The sequence below is a fragment of the Heloderma suspectum genome, chromosome 6 (assembly GCF_057233095.1).
Source record: "Heloderma suspectum isolate Gila_16-S chromosome 6, 16-S_ref, whole genome shotgun sequence".
In the NCBI taxonomy this organism is placed as follows: Eukaryota; Metazoa; Chordata; class Lepidosauria; order Squamata; family Helodermatidae; genus Heloderma; species Heloderma suspectum.
In genome coordinates this window covers 25,663,744-25,678,366 of record NC_139463.1, presented here as the reverse complement: position 1 = coordinate 25,678,366, position 14,623 = coordinate 25,663,744, and positions in this window count along the sequence as shown.

The following is a 14,623-nucleotide window of genomic DNA, read 5'->3' as shown; positions in this document are numbered from 1 at the left end:
TCTTTCAACCAACGAGGAGGAACACTTTCATGGCACAGTCTTTGCAGTTGTCTAGTAGGTGTACACTGCTCAGATAACTTCCTTTCCATAATTGCTGTAGGTAAGGAAGGAGTATTGCTCCCATTGCTTCATGGTTCTGGCACTTCAACAGCTGATGAGAGAAACTCATCAGTTCCAGATAGATCTTCAGCAGCTACGTCTGCTGATGACAACCTACTCTGGCCAGAACGACTTCTCAGCTGGTCAGCATGCTGATGCCACACTGACCCATCTGCACACTGGACCTTGTACAACACAGGTCCAGTGACCTCAGTGATAGAGGAAGGAACCCACCTCAGTCCAGCACCATAGTTCCTAGCAAACACCTGATCTTGTGGGGCAAATGAACGTAGGAGCTGAGAAGGCAGAATCCAGAGCTTCCTCCCGTTTGTTTTGTAAGTCTTCAGCTAAGTCTGGGTAGAGACAGTCAAGACAAGTTTTTAAATGCTGCTCCATAAGTAACTCTGCCAGACTGACTCCTCTTGTTGCACAAGGAGTAACATATTGAGCAACGAGAAACCTGGCAAGGCGCGTTGGCCAGTCTCCTCCCGCATTGTGCTTCAGGGCATCTTTTGTTTTTTGCACCATCCGTTCAGCTTGGCCATTTGCTCAGGGATGACGAGGTGCAATGGTGACAGCTCGAATAAGGTTCTTGTCTGCACATGTTTTAAATTCAGCAGATGCAAATGCAATCTCATTGTCTGAGACTATAGTATCAGGCAACCCATGGGTTGCAAATAAGTGGCGCACTGCTGTGATTGTCCCAGCGGCTGTTTGTGATGGTACTAAGACTACTACAAGTCACTTCTGAGTAAGAATCTACTGCAACCAAAAAGTTTTTTCCTTGAAATGGTCCTGCAAAACTCATATGAATTCTTGACCAAGGCTTCTTGGTCACTTCCCATGGAAAGATAGGTGCCCTTGGTGGATTGTGCCTAGTGGCTAAGAAGTATTGCACTCATTTACTGTTTTTTCAATATCTGAGTCAATACCGGGCCAACAGACAGAGGTCCTGGCCAATGCTTTCATGCAACAATCCCTGGATGAGCTGTATGCTGTGTGATCAATATGGTTTGACGACCTTTATTTGTAATAACGAACATGGTTTCCCCATAGCAGACATCCCTTATGGGCAGACATCTCATGCTGAATGGCTTAAATTCCTCTGGCAGTTCCTCATCTGGCCATTCCCCCCATACCAGTTTAAAACACGAGCCAGTACAGGATCTCGAGCAGTCAACCTAGCAATTTGATCAGAGGTGGGCTAGGAAGAGCTTCTAGCATCAAGACTTCCAGTGGAGGAGGAACAACAAAATCTGGAATCTGGAGTGGTACCTGACTCAATCCGTCAGCATTAGTTATTGCTTTTCTGGCTTGTAGACAAGTGTATAATCATAAGCATGGAGCAGAATGCTCCAATGCTGCATGTGGGGTGATAGTATGCAGGGAGTAGGCTTACCAGGAGAGAAGATTCCTAGAAAAGGCTTGTGGTCATATTTCAAAAGCATGGCCATAGAGATAGTTGTGGAACTTTTTGACTCCTGTAATAAAAGCCAAGGCTTCTCTGTTAAGTATGGATACCCCAGACTCCGAATCCACTTCCATTTTGCACTTCCAGCCATTGATCAATACTTTTGCAAGCAACACAGAATCATGAGGTTCCTTGCCACAGACTTTCTGAATGTGATATAGCTGTTGAGTTTCATCACCCTGTGGATAATCAACCCCGTGAGAAGCTAGGTGGAGTGACTCCTTGTTATCGTTCCTTGGCCTTGTGCTGACAGATTTTGAATGGCAGACTCACTCAAGGTGACCCTTCTTCTTGCAAAACCTGCACTCAGCATCCTTGAATCTGCACAGAGAGCGCTGATGTGGTCCTCCACAGCCTGAGCAGGAATAGGTAAGCCAGAACCTATCTGCAGATTTTATGGAGGGTGCATTTCTTCTGTTCTGTTGATCTTGCTGCCCAGAATTCTCAGCCTGCTTGCTCCAGATGGCATCATCTGCATCTCTCAAGTTCTGTGACATATAGTGATGCAGTCTCACTGGCTTTTCTTTTCTTGAGCCATTGCAAATGTCAAGTTTGGCTCAGACAGGTGGCGTCGATGTAGTGCTTCATCATAAACCCCACAGACAAGGCAATCCCTCAACACATCCTCTAGAAAATCCCCAAAGTTGCAATGTTGAGAAAGATGACACAGTTCTGCAATATAAGTGGCAATGCCCTCTCCAAGTTGCTGCATTCGTTTGTGAAATTTAAATCTCTGCACAATAACTGAAGGATTTGATGAGAACTGTATCTTCAGTAATCCTAAAAGTTCATCAAATGTCTTAGTTTTGGGTGAGGCAGGAGCAGTGAGGGATCTTATTATGGCAAATGTCTGTGGCCCACAAACAGTTCAGAGCACAGCTGGCTTTTGTTCAGCATTAGCTATCTTATTTGCTTCCAGGTAGAATGAAAGCCGTTCTGCATAAGAATCCTAGGAAGCAGGTTGACTAACATCAAACTCTTCGATATGTCCAACAGCAGCCATTTTGATTGTAATTCTCTTTTTTTAAAAAGACAGGCGTTGCTCAGGTTCTTAAGTGGGCCTAGCTGACTGCTCGCTTACCAGTTAGCTGTGTAAATAAATGTATTTGCAGTCCTTGCTGCCTGTATAGCTCTCAGGATCCCACATTCATCCCCACAAAATGTTGTATAGGTAGTGGGAACAACTGCAAGAATCGGCAGGCCTCAAACATAACCGCTGTTTATTCAACACACACAGAAGTGAAGAACTTAGCAGGAGCTCCACCCACGGCTGCTACTCCCAGCATTATACAGGAGCTGCGAAGGTTCAAAAACAGTAACTAACCCACAGTACCTCCTATAACAGGGTTCCCCAACCTGTTAGCAACCGGGCCGCAGTAGGGGTGTGCGAAACCCCCTTACCTTGGGGCGGGGGGGGCGATCTGTCCCCCCCCCCCGGATTCTTCGCTGGCCCCGGCCGGCTCTGCTTCGCGGTGAGTCCGCAGAGCTGCTGGCCGGCTCCGGCTGCTGGCGGACTTCTGGCCGCTATGCAGACGCCATTTGCATCCCTGTTCTTCAAGTAATAGGCTAAGTAAATCTTTACGTAGCCGATTACTGCAAAGAATAGGGATGGAAATGGTGTCCGCTACGTGGATGCCATTTGTGTCCCAGCGGCCGGACGTCCACCAGTGAAACCATCCCCCAACCGGTCCGTGGCCCCCGGTCCGTGGAAAAATGGTCTTCCACAAGACTGGTCCCTGGCGCCAAAAAGGTTGGGGACCGCTGCCCTAGAATACATAACAGGCATGAATGACCTTATCAACTAGAAACTTCCTTTTAACACTTTTCATTCCTACATGAACAGCCTGTCCCTTTTGGAAAACCTATACTTTGCCCCATTAGAACTGAAATTCTATAATATGCTTTATTTATGTTTAAAGAGAGACATAAAATGCTTTAAATGTTAGAAGCCGCTGGTTTTCAGCCAATGGATTGGGACACACAAGCATGTCACAGCCTTACCAAAGGTGGGTTGCAAACGCAGCATCACAATGTTTGCTTGCTTTAAAAAATAAATGTATACAGATTACAGACACAAAAGAATCACGGCTGGGGGAAAAGGAAAGAGAAAGATTCAGAGAGAGAGAGAGAATTTCTACAGCAGTTTATGCTAGTTCTATATAAGTTGAATTGCCATTGCTTCTACACACACACAATTCTGAGATTTATAGTTTGATGCAGATGTTAAACAATCTCTGTTTAGTTTAGTTAGAGGTCACTTTTCAGTGGTGGACTGTGCCTAAAGCAACTCCACACCCTTGAACAGGACTAAAATTCTCACGGTTCCCTTGGGGGACAAGGGGAGGAATTACTGCTAAACCAGTATGTCTGCAATATAAATATGCCCTGAGACAGAGGAAGAGAGAGAACGGTGTATGTATGTGTGTACATATACACACACACTTAAAAATTAAAACTGGGTTCATGCCGCAGGTTAGGATCAGAAGTGGAGCCCAGATATGACAAATATTGTTATTAGACAGATGCAAAGTTCTATTCAAGCAGGGGTACAGAACCTATTTCAGCCTGAGAACTGAATTCCAATTTGGAGAAGCTTTCAGGACCCGTGGGTGGGCCCAAAGGAAAAGGGGGCAAGGCCAAACGGATATGGGGTAGGAACAAAATACCCCAAATACCAGCATATTTTAGTTTAAAACTCTCACTGCCAGTAACTAAACCATAGGAGAGGCATTTCAGCCTTTAAGGGCACAATCCTCTAGACAGCGGCTAGATGGCCATAGGATTGTTCAGTTTCTGGGAACTGATCTCAGAGCCTGTGCTCTGAGGTTGGTTCCTGGAAAACCGCCTCCCCGCCCCATCCCCTGCCACCTCATAGGTGGTACAGATCATCCCTGGGCTCCACGCTTGGATGAGCAGCATGCAGCAGGGTGAAAGGAGGTGTTCCTGGGGGCGGGGAGGGATGGGGAGTGCGGAAGTGCTGGTATGATGCTTCCTATGTGTCATCCGGCCTACCCCCCACTCCCACTCTGAAGTCCCACAGCTAGACAGCTGAAATTGGCCATCTAGTCGCGAATGCAGGGTGGCCAGAGTGCGGAGGAGAGGGTCCCCTCCATGCTCTGCCCGCCCTGCATTGGATAGGTGGTTGCCTCCAATTACAGAGGCGGCCGCTTATCCCAATAGGATCACTCCTTTAGAAAATGGGAAACTAGTGCACAAAAGCCAGGACACCACCAAATGATTGGTGGTCATGGGAAAGGCAGTGGGGCCAGGGGAATGGAGCATGGCCTTCTGGGGACCCACAGAGGGCCAGATTTGGGTCCTGGACCTGAAGTTTTGCATTCCTGTATTAAAACACCATTAAGTGATTAATAGCTATCCAAGAATCTACAGCCTTCAAAATATATTCTGGCATTGCATCTTTAATGTACATGAGAAACCTTTTACTACCAACTAGCAGATTCTAGCAGTTACTCACTCCCCCATCCTATGCAAACATTCTCTTTACAAGGCTTATTCACGTAGCAGCTTCCCAAGGTTCTGGTTGGGTGCCCAAGAGCAGGAAGCGTCTCAGGAGAAAGGTAGGGATCTCTTTTTTTTCCTAGGGAAATCCCCACTCTGGAAACTGTGTGAGCAGCGCTTCCAGTCCCAGCAGTTAGCTTCATCTGGAAATGCAATTAAGCAGTTTTGGACAGACTTTGCCAAGAAGAGGCCAAGTCAAAAGCGCACAATACCTAACATAAAAGAGGGAAAAACGAAAACTCTTTGGGAAGTTAAAGACAGTAAGTGTGAATTACACAGTGGTGATTTTTACCAACATGAAAATGTCATTGACACAGGTGACTATATATGATGTAAAATGTCAGGTACAAACTGAGCCTTGGCTGGACAGAGTACCCTCAATTATTCAAATAGCAAATCAATTATTCAAACAGCAAATCAAAATTAAAATAGCACACATTCTCGGTCAGGCTGGCGTCCGTCACATTATTGTTTCACATTATCATTTTGATAAAACAATGATGTGAAGGACCCTGGCATGAGACCCTGGAAAACCCTTGCTAGTCGGAGTGGACAGTACTAGTCTAAATGGACAAATAGTCTGATCTATAGTATAAGACAGCTTCCTATGCATGCTAAAAACTTCATATAAATTAAAAAAACTGCACAGCAGGCAAGAGGTGGGGCTACAGCCTTTCCCCCTGATGTGCAATGGTGTACTGGTAAATTGTGAAGTGCAGGAACTCATCATGACACTCTCCATAGTCACCCCCACACACACTCACACATACACACACAAAGAAATTCCAAAAATTGAGGCAGCTGTGTTGATCCATATCAGCAAACCAGGTCTAGCAGTTCTATCTCCACCAGGAGCAGGTTTTTTGTAAGGCGAATGGATCTTAATTGCCCATTCAAGGCCAAGCCACCACAAAATACTCGCATTACAATATTGTTGCTGGGGAAATTAATTTTCCCCAGCTACTGTGAGGATTGCATCTAAACTCTGAGGGTGGGGGGTGGGGGTGGCAGATGATGTTGGTGTCCATGCTAATAAAAAAAAAGTGCCAGCAATGAATCCCTACAAATCCTGGCTCCACTACACCACCACTGATGTGCTAGTTTTCAGTGGTCTTCGGGGTTTTATACTGAGGACCGTTCAAAAGGAGTATCCCCAGCTTGCCAGGTGAAACAGTGCCGTCAATTCTACCACCTCATCCCTACCCCATTCTTCTTCTTGTATAGATCAGGCAGGCCTAAACCCCAAAGCATCCCGTAGGATTTCTTCCCAAGTAAGCGTGCATAGTATTGCAACCTGGACCTCTGACAACTCATGCTCCTTCTCTATATTCAGCAGGTGCTTTCCATACACCTTCCCCCCACCCCCAAATTGCGACAGAGGTGGCAAATTCAGAAGCCCACAGAGAAATTCTATTTATTAAGTATTTCATACAGTTTCCTGAAAGTGTAAAAGTTTTGATTGAGTTGTAAGGCATTACGCAAAAGCCTTTTAAAGTTCCTCACTCCCATTTTTCCTCCCCAAATGTCTTACTAAACTAATTGTAGTGCTCCAGACCAAAAGAATGGTTGCCACAGAAGGGGCTATTTTAGACATTGCTCGCTCGCTTGCGATGCCGATGCCGAAGGTGTGAGAATGAGGGACCTGTCTGGCCTAAAAGTTCCTGAAAGGCCAAGGTTTTTGTTTGGGAAAAGTCTCCAGCCCCTCATAAATACCAGACAAATTTGCTGCAATGGCTACATGAAAAGGCACATTCTTCTTGCTGACAAGATGTTTTGAAAGGATTAACATTCCTAATGCTTTGCCTTCACACACAGCTGGGGGGGACAGGCGAACCACCAGACACAAACAGCTGCTAAGTGGTGATATTTATTCAAACAGCATCCATAACAAGAACGTCAAGAGCCCTCGGAAGTTTGCTTTGCAGAGAAGGCCAGGTTTGGGCATATATGTACCTGTCAGAAAAGAAATCCACCATCCCTAGCAGTACTTGCCAAGGCTTAACCTTACTTCCCAAGGCTGGTATAAGCAGAGATGCTGACTGCTCCGGAACCGAGGTTTGCAAGACCTTGGAGGAAAGAGCAATCTCTTTTCATGCCTGGAGACCCCGGGGAAGCCTTCCCCAACCTGGTGCCTTCCAGCTGTGTTGGGCTGCAGCTCCCATAATTCCCAGCCAGCAAGGCCAATGGCATCTCATTGGAGAAGGTTGCCCCCATCCCCAACACTCAAAACTATATGGTTGTGTGGTCAATAGATGCTGCCACAGCAAAAAGAGCAGGAAGGTGATGTTCAAGCAAGCGTTTTGGATGGTTGGTTAGTAAAACCCACAATATTGTTCAAAGCCTCACCCGAATTTAGAAAATATAAATGAACTGTGGTCATGAAATGCCATTGATCAATGCTGTTCTCTCCTTGGCCCTCTGTCCTTACAAGCATTCTTTTCTATAATGCTTTCAGGTATTCAAAATGCTCCACAGATACCAGGGTTCCCCAAACTTTTTGGGTCAGTGGGCATTTTAAGAGAGCATCATGGGCACTCTCACAAAATGGCTGCCACAGAGGGCATTGTTGTTGTTGTTCAGTCGTTCAGTCGTGTCCGACTCTTCGTGACCCCATGGACCATAGCACGCCAGGCCTTCCTGTCCTGCGCACTCTCCCGGAGAGTGCTCAGGTTCATATTCATTGCATCGGTGATGCTATCTAGCCATCTCATCCTCTGCCGTCCCCTTCTCCTTTTGCCTTCAGTCTTTCCCAGCATCAGGGTCTTTTCCAGAGAGTTTTCTCTTCGCATTAGGTGGCCAAAATATTTGAGCTTCAGCTTCAGTATCTGTCCTTCCAATGAGCACTCAGGGTTGATTTCCTTTAGGATTGACTGATTTGACCTCCTTGCAGTCCAGGGGACTCGTAAGAGTCTTCTCCAGCACCACAGTTCGAAAGCATCAATTCTTCGGCGCTCAGCCTTCCTTATAGTCCAGCTCTCACAGCTATACATTACTACTGGGAAAACCATAGCTTTGATTAGACGGACCTTTGTTGGCAAGGTGATGTCTCTGCTTCTTACTATGCTGTCTAGGTTTGCCATAGCTTTCCTCCCAAGGAGCAAGCGTCTTTTAATTTCATGGCTACAGTCACCGTCTGTGGTGATCTTGGAGCCCAAGAAAGTAAAATCTGTCACTGCTTCCATTTCTTCCCCTTCTATATGCCAGGAAGTGATAGGGTCAGATGCCATGATCTTCGTTTTTTTAATGTTGAGTTTCAAACCAGCTTTTGCACTCTCCTCTTTCACCCTCAACAAGAGGCTCTTTAGATCCTCTTCATTTTCTGCCATTAGGGTGGTATCGTCTGCATATCGGAGGTTGTTGATAATTCTCCCAGCAATCTTAATTCCGACCTCTGATTCATCCAACCCGGCATTTCTCATGATGTACTCTGCATATAAGTTAAATAAGCAGGGTGACAATATGCAGCCTTGTCGTACTCCTTTCCCAATTTGGAACCACTTGGTTGTTCCATGTCTGGTTCATACTGTTGCTTCTTGACCCTCGTACAGGTTTCTCAGGAGACAGGTAAGGTGGTCTGGTACTCCCATCACTTTAAGAATTTGCCACAGTTTGTTGTGATCCACACAATCAAAGGCTTTAGCGTAGTCAATGAAACAGAAATAGATGTTTTTCTGGAATTCTCTTGCTTTCTCCATGATGCAGTGAATGTTGGCGATTTGATCTCTAGTTCCTCTGCCTCTTCGAAACCCAGCTTGTACTTCCGGTAGTTCTCGGTTCACATACTGCTGAAGCCTAGCTTGTAGGATTTTGAGCATCACCTTGCTGGCATGTGAAATGAGCGCAATTGTGTGGTAGTTTGAACACTCTTTGGCGTTGCCCTTCTTTGGAATTGGAATGTAAACTGACCTTTTCCAGTCTTGTGGCCACTGCTGAGTGTTCCAAATTTGTTGGCATATTGAGTGCAGCACTTTAACAGCATCATCTTTTAGGATTTTAAATAGCTCAGCTGGAATACTGTCATCTCCGCTAGCTTTGTTGTTACTAATGCTTCCTAAGGCCCACTTGACTTCACTCTCTAGGATGTCCGGCTCAAGTTCAGTGACCGCACTATCATGGCTATCAGGGACATTCAGATCTTTCCTGTATAGTTCTTCTGTGTATTCTTTCCACCTCTTCTTAATCTCATCTGCTTCTGTGAGGTCCCTGCCTTCTTTGTCCTTCATCATGCCCGTCTTTGCACAAAACGTTCCCTTGAGATCTCCAATTTTCTTGAAGAGATCTCTAGTCTTTCCCATTCTATTGTTTTCCTTGATTTCCTTGCATTGTTCATTTAAGAAGGCCTTCTTGTCTCTCCTTGCTATTCTCTGGAACTCTGCATTCAGTTGGATATATCTTCCCCTTTCTCCCTTGCTTTTTGATTCCCTTCTTTCCTCAGCTACTTGTAAAGCCTCATTAGACATGCAATTTCTTGCATTTCTTTTTCTTTGGGATGGATTTCGTTGCTGCCTCCTGAACAATGTTACGGACCTCCGTCCATAGTTCCTCAGGCACTCTGTCTATCAGGTCTAATCCCCTAAATCTATTCCTCATCTCCACTGTATATTCATAAGGGATATGATTTAGGTCATACCTGACTGGTTTAGTGGTTTTCCCAATGTTCTTCAATTTAAGCCGAAATTTTGCAAGAAGCAGCTCATGATCTGAGCCACAGTCAGCTCCAGGTCTTGTTTTTACTGACTGTATGGAACTTCTCCATCTTTGGCTGCAAAGGACATAATCAATCTGATTTAGATATTGACCATCTGGTGATGTCCATGTGTAGAGTCGTCTCTTGTGCTGTTGGAAAAGAGTGTTTGCTATGATCAGCGTGTTCTCTTGGCAAAACTCTATTAGCTTTTGTCCTGCTTCATTTTGTACACCAAGGCCATGCCTGCCTGTTATCCCGGTGATTTCTTGACTTCCTACTTTAGCATTCCAGTCCCCTATGATGAAGAGGGCATCTTTTTTTGGTGTTAGTTCTAGAAGGTGTTGGAGGTCTTCATAGAACCGATCAACCTCAGCTTCTTCGGCATCAGTGGTTGGGGCATAGACTTGAATTACTGTGATGTTGAATGGTTTGCCTTGGATTCGTACTGAGATCTTTCTATCGTTTTTGAGATTGTACCCCAGTACTGCTTTTCCCACCCTTTTGTTGACTATGAGTGCTACTCCATTTCTTCTAAGGGATTCTTGCCCACAATAGTAGATATGATGGTCACCTGAATTAAATTTGCCCATGCCTGTCCATTTTAGTTCACTGATTCCCAAGATGTTGATGTTCAATCTTGCCATCTCATGTTTGACCACCTCCAGCTTACCTTGATTCATTGATCTAACATTCCAGGTTCCTAAACAATATTGTTCTTTACAGCATCGGATTTTCTTTTCACCACCAGACACATCCACAGCTGAGTGTCCTTTCGGCTTTGGCCCAGCCGCTTCACTCTTTCTGGCACTACTTGGAAATACCCTCTGCTCTTCCCCAGTAGTATATTGAACACCTTCCGACCTGAGGGGCTCATCTTCCGGCGTCATCTCTTTTAGCCTTGTGATACGTTCCATGGGGTTTTCTTGGCAAGAATACTGGAGTGGGTTGCCATTTCCTTCTCCAGTGGACCACATTTTGTCAGAACTCTCTGCCATGACCTGTCCGTCTTGGGTGGCCCTGCACGGCATAGCTTATGGCTTCACTGAGTTACGCAAGCCCCTTCGCCACAACAAGGCAGTGATCCATGAAGGGGATGGAGGGCATGGTCAGTCACAAAACACCCATTTCCTAGAAGGCAAACATGTGTGAGACAAAAATAAAAGTAACATGCCCAAGAGCCTAAATACAAGGCAGAGGTCCAAAATGCAAAACCACTCTTTTGAATCTAAATAAAGATGGTGATGGAGAGCAGCCCTTTGCTTTGAGAAGGCCAGCTTCCTAGTAAAAAAAAAGAAAAAAAAGAATTTTTTTTTAAATAAAAAACAGGAGGGCCTGGCAGATGCCAAGAAAGCTGTCTCTGGCACATTCATGGCCAAAGGCACCACGTTGAAGATGCCAAACATATAGCATCTTGTTGCAATCCTTACAACAATTGCCCTGTAATTTAAGAACATAAAAAGAGCCATCAGGGCTAACATCAAGGGTAGGTATGGTTGGGTATCTGTCAAGGGCCCCACACACACACACAGGGGCCCACTGACAAGAACATCCTGCAATTGTTCCTCCTCTTCTCCATTGCAACCTGCTTCTTCCCCTGCCTCCTACTCTAGCCCAGATAACGGTGGTGGTGGGAAGGAGGAGCAGTATACGCCACTGCTCGCTTGCTCCCTGGCTCTCAGCCTGTCAACCAAGCAAGTGGTAGCAATGATGAGAGAGAGGATGAGGTGCAGCAGGAGACAATGGTGCCCCAGGGCCCTCAAAAATCTCATCCCAGCACTGAGAGCCATGCTGGATCAGACTAAGGGTCCATCTAGTCCAGCATTCTGTTCACACAGTGGCTAGCCACTTGCCTGTGGGAAACCCACAAGTAGGACATAAGTATTATTTATCCTGATACTGCAGAAAGGGGGTCAGGGCTGAGAAGGTGTGGCTTGCCCAAGGCCATCAGGTGAGTTCACAGCAGAGGTGAGATTCAGTCCGGGGACTTCCTGATTCGTAGCTCATGCTGCAATCCTATACCAACGTACCAGGGAGTAAGTCGCATTGAACTAAATGTCAATAACTTTGGAGAAGGCTTGCATAGGATTGCTTGGTTAGTCTCTTACAATGCAATCCTATGCATGTCTCCTCAGAAGTAAGCCCCACTGACTTCAATGGGACTTATTCCCAGGTAAATGTGTATAGGTCTGCAGTCTTAGCCACCACACTATGCCAGGTCCTGCATGTGCAAGCTGATTATTTGGTGGGAGGCTGCGGGGATGGGGGGAAGAGTCCTGTGCCATCCTGTCCTGAGGGCTCAGATGTCAGTTATCCAAAATTTAGTCCACATAGGAAGCTGCTTTATACTGAGCCAGACCATTGGTCCATCTAGCCCAGTATTGTCGTCACTGACTGGCAGCAGCTCTCCAGGGTTTCAGGCAAGAGTTTTTCCTGGCCCACCTGGAGAATCCAGGGATTGAACCTCAGACCTTCTGCATGCAAACCATATGTTCTACCACTGAACTATGGCCCAATGCAAGCATCTTAATAATACTAACAGCATGGGCTCTAACTCGTCAAATGGACTTTCAACCATTCACCCAGGATGTATCCAGCAGATGCCTCAGGAGTGATCAGTCTCTCCTTTCTGAGTAGTGGGAACATGGATCTAGGCCGAGCTGCCCTGTTTTTGGTAGGCCTCCACTGTGGCTACAGTGTTGGACTGGGAGTCGGACTCGGCCATGGAATCTCACTGGGTGACTTTGGGCCAGTCACAGACTCTCAGCCCAGCCCACCTCACAGGGTTGTTGTGAGGATAAAATGGAGGAGGGGGAGGATTATGTACGCCGCCTTGGGTTCCTTAAGGAGGAAAAAAGGAGAGATATAAATGTAATAAATAAAATGAATTTAAAAATCCAGGTGTATTTGCAGGGGAGGTCATGTTGGGGAGGTGGATCCTGCTGGTGGTGGGTGACATTTTTTTTTTTTTAAAGGAAGGATCTTAAAACAAATGCAATCACGTAGGCAGGCAGAAATACATTTAGGATAAACTGTGGTGACATGTCAGTGCCACATTCTGGAACCTAGGGAGCTGTCTTATATCGGGCCGGGCTGTTTGTGCATCTCTCCCATTATTGTCTATTCTGATTGGCAGAGGCTCTCCAGGTTCTCAAACAAAGCGCCTTACGTGCGATCAGGCAGATATTCCCAGCCCCGCTGCTTGGGATCCTTTAACTGGAGTGCCAAGGATTGACCTTGGGGCCTTCAACATGGAAAGTATGTGAATTGCCACTGACCTCCCCATTAGGGCATGATGACCTAAAAGTTTGAGAAACACAGCTGTACATGTTGAGTTAATTTTAGATACTCAGTATCTGAATCCTCGGGATATAACAGAGAGCTCCCCCCCAATCTGCCTGTACCTACAGAAGTTTGAAATGTGTATTTATCCACTCCCGAAAATAAAAGCTTTTGTGTTCTTATCAACTGTTAAGATTTAGGGCAGCACCTAAAATGTTGTCTTGCAACCCCCTTTAGATCAGCTGAGAGCAAATGTTATCTGAAATTATTTTGAAACAGCTGGATTGTATATTTTTAAAAATGGAGGATCTGCAATTGTCTGCAACTCCCCCCCCCCCCCGTGGTTCTAGAGGCACTGAAACCTGAAACCATCACATCACCTGGCTAAGCCCAATTTGAATGTCTGCAACCCCCCCCTCCATATTATCTTAAGACACGTAGACTTCCTGACTACAACTTCCAGTCAGCCCCCTTTCCCCCTACCTCTCCTGCACCTTACCCTCCTGCTTTTTGTAACATCTTGCCCGATGAAGAGATCTGGAGAGTTCGAAAGCTTGCACGTTTTTTGGGTGATCTTTGAGTTGGCTTAAAGGAATTGCACTATATGTATTTTGAAATAATGTCATTGTTCTTAATTCTTCAATAGAAGTAGGCTTTACTGATTTATTTTCTAGTTATTTTTTTGTTCATTTCAAAAATATGCAGTCGACAGAGGCAGGCGGGAGGGGGGGACTCCCACTGAAAAGAAGAGGGGATGGGAAGAGTAGGTGCAGGCAGAGAGGTCTTCATGAATAATCACTGCTGTATTCTGCCTGAGGTCCTCCAGCAAGGGGCTGCCCCACCTTTCCTGCTGACCTCATGCAGAGGCTCTTCATTAGCAAGAAAAGCATCTGTGACTCCAAGCTGAATTAATATTGTAGGGAAAAAAGGGCACATTCAATTGATCAACAGAGGAGTCAAAATATTCTAATAGCAGAGTAACAGGGGTCTAGTATTGAGGCTTCCCAGGAGAAAACCGGGCTCGGGCTTAATGAGCTCCGTTGGGGCCCCAATTTGTCAATCAAACATTGCTACTGACATTCGCCCCAACACCAAAGGTTTTTTTTCTTCTTCATGGCTTCAGCCTTTGGAGATGGAAGGGGTGGAGTGGCTAAAACATACCTCCCACCCAATATTACAAGAAGAAAACAGTTTGTGTAATGAAGCAGCCGTTGTAGCCAGGCAAAGGTGCAACATCCTGTGTGGGATTAAGGAGCTGCTTTCTCTGAAGGAACGCTCATTGAGACCCAAAGGAGATACCCTCATGTGTCACTGGAGTCATATCATTAGCACCCTGATCCATGCTCTCTACAGCTGGGATTTGGGCCTCCTGTCCTGCTCTTTTTCCATGAGATCAAGGAATAGTGTGGTACCAAACTGTTGCTATGTTTGTCCAAAGGAACTCACGAAAAGACATCTTTAGTAACAGAAATTGATCCCCCTGGGGAAAAGTCTAACAAAATTGGGGATGGGCGGATCTATCTAGTTAAATTCCAAAGATTGCCTCTTTTCCCCTCCTCTAGGTCCCT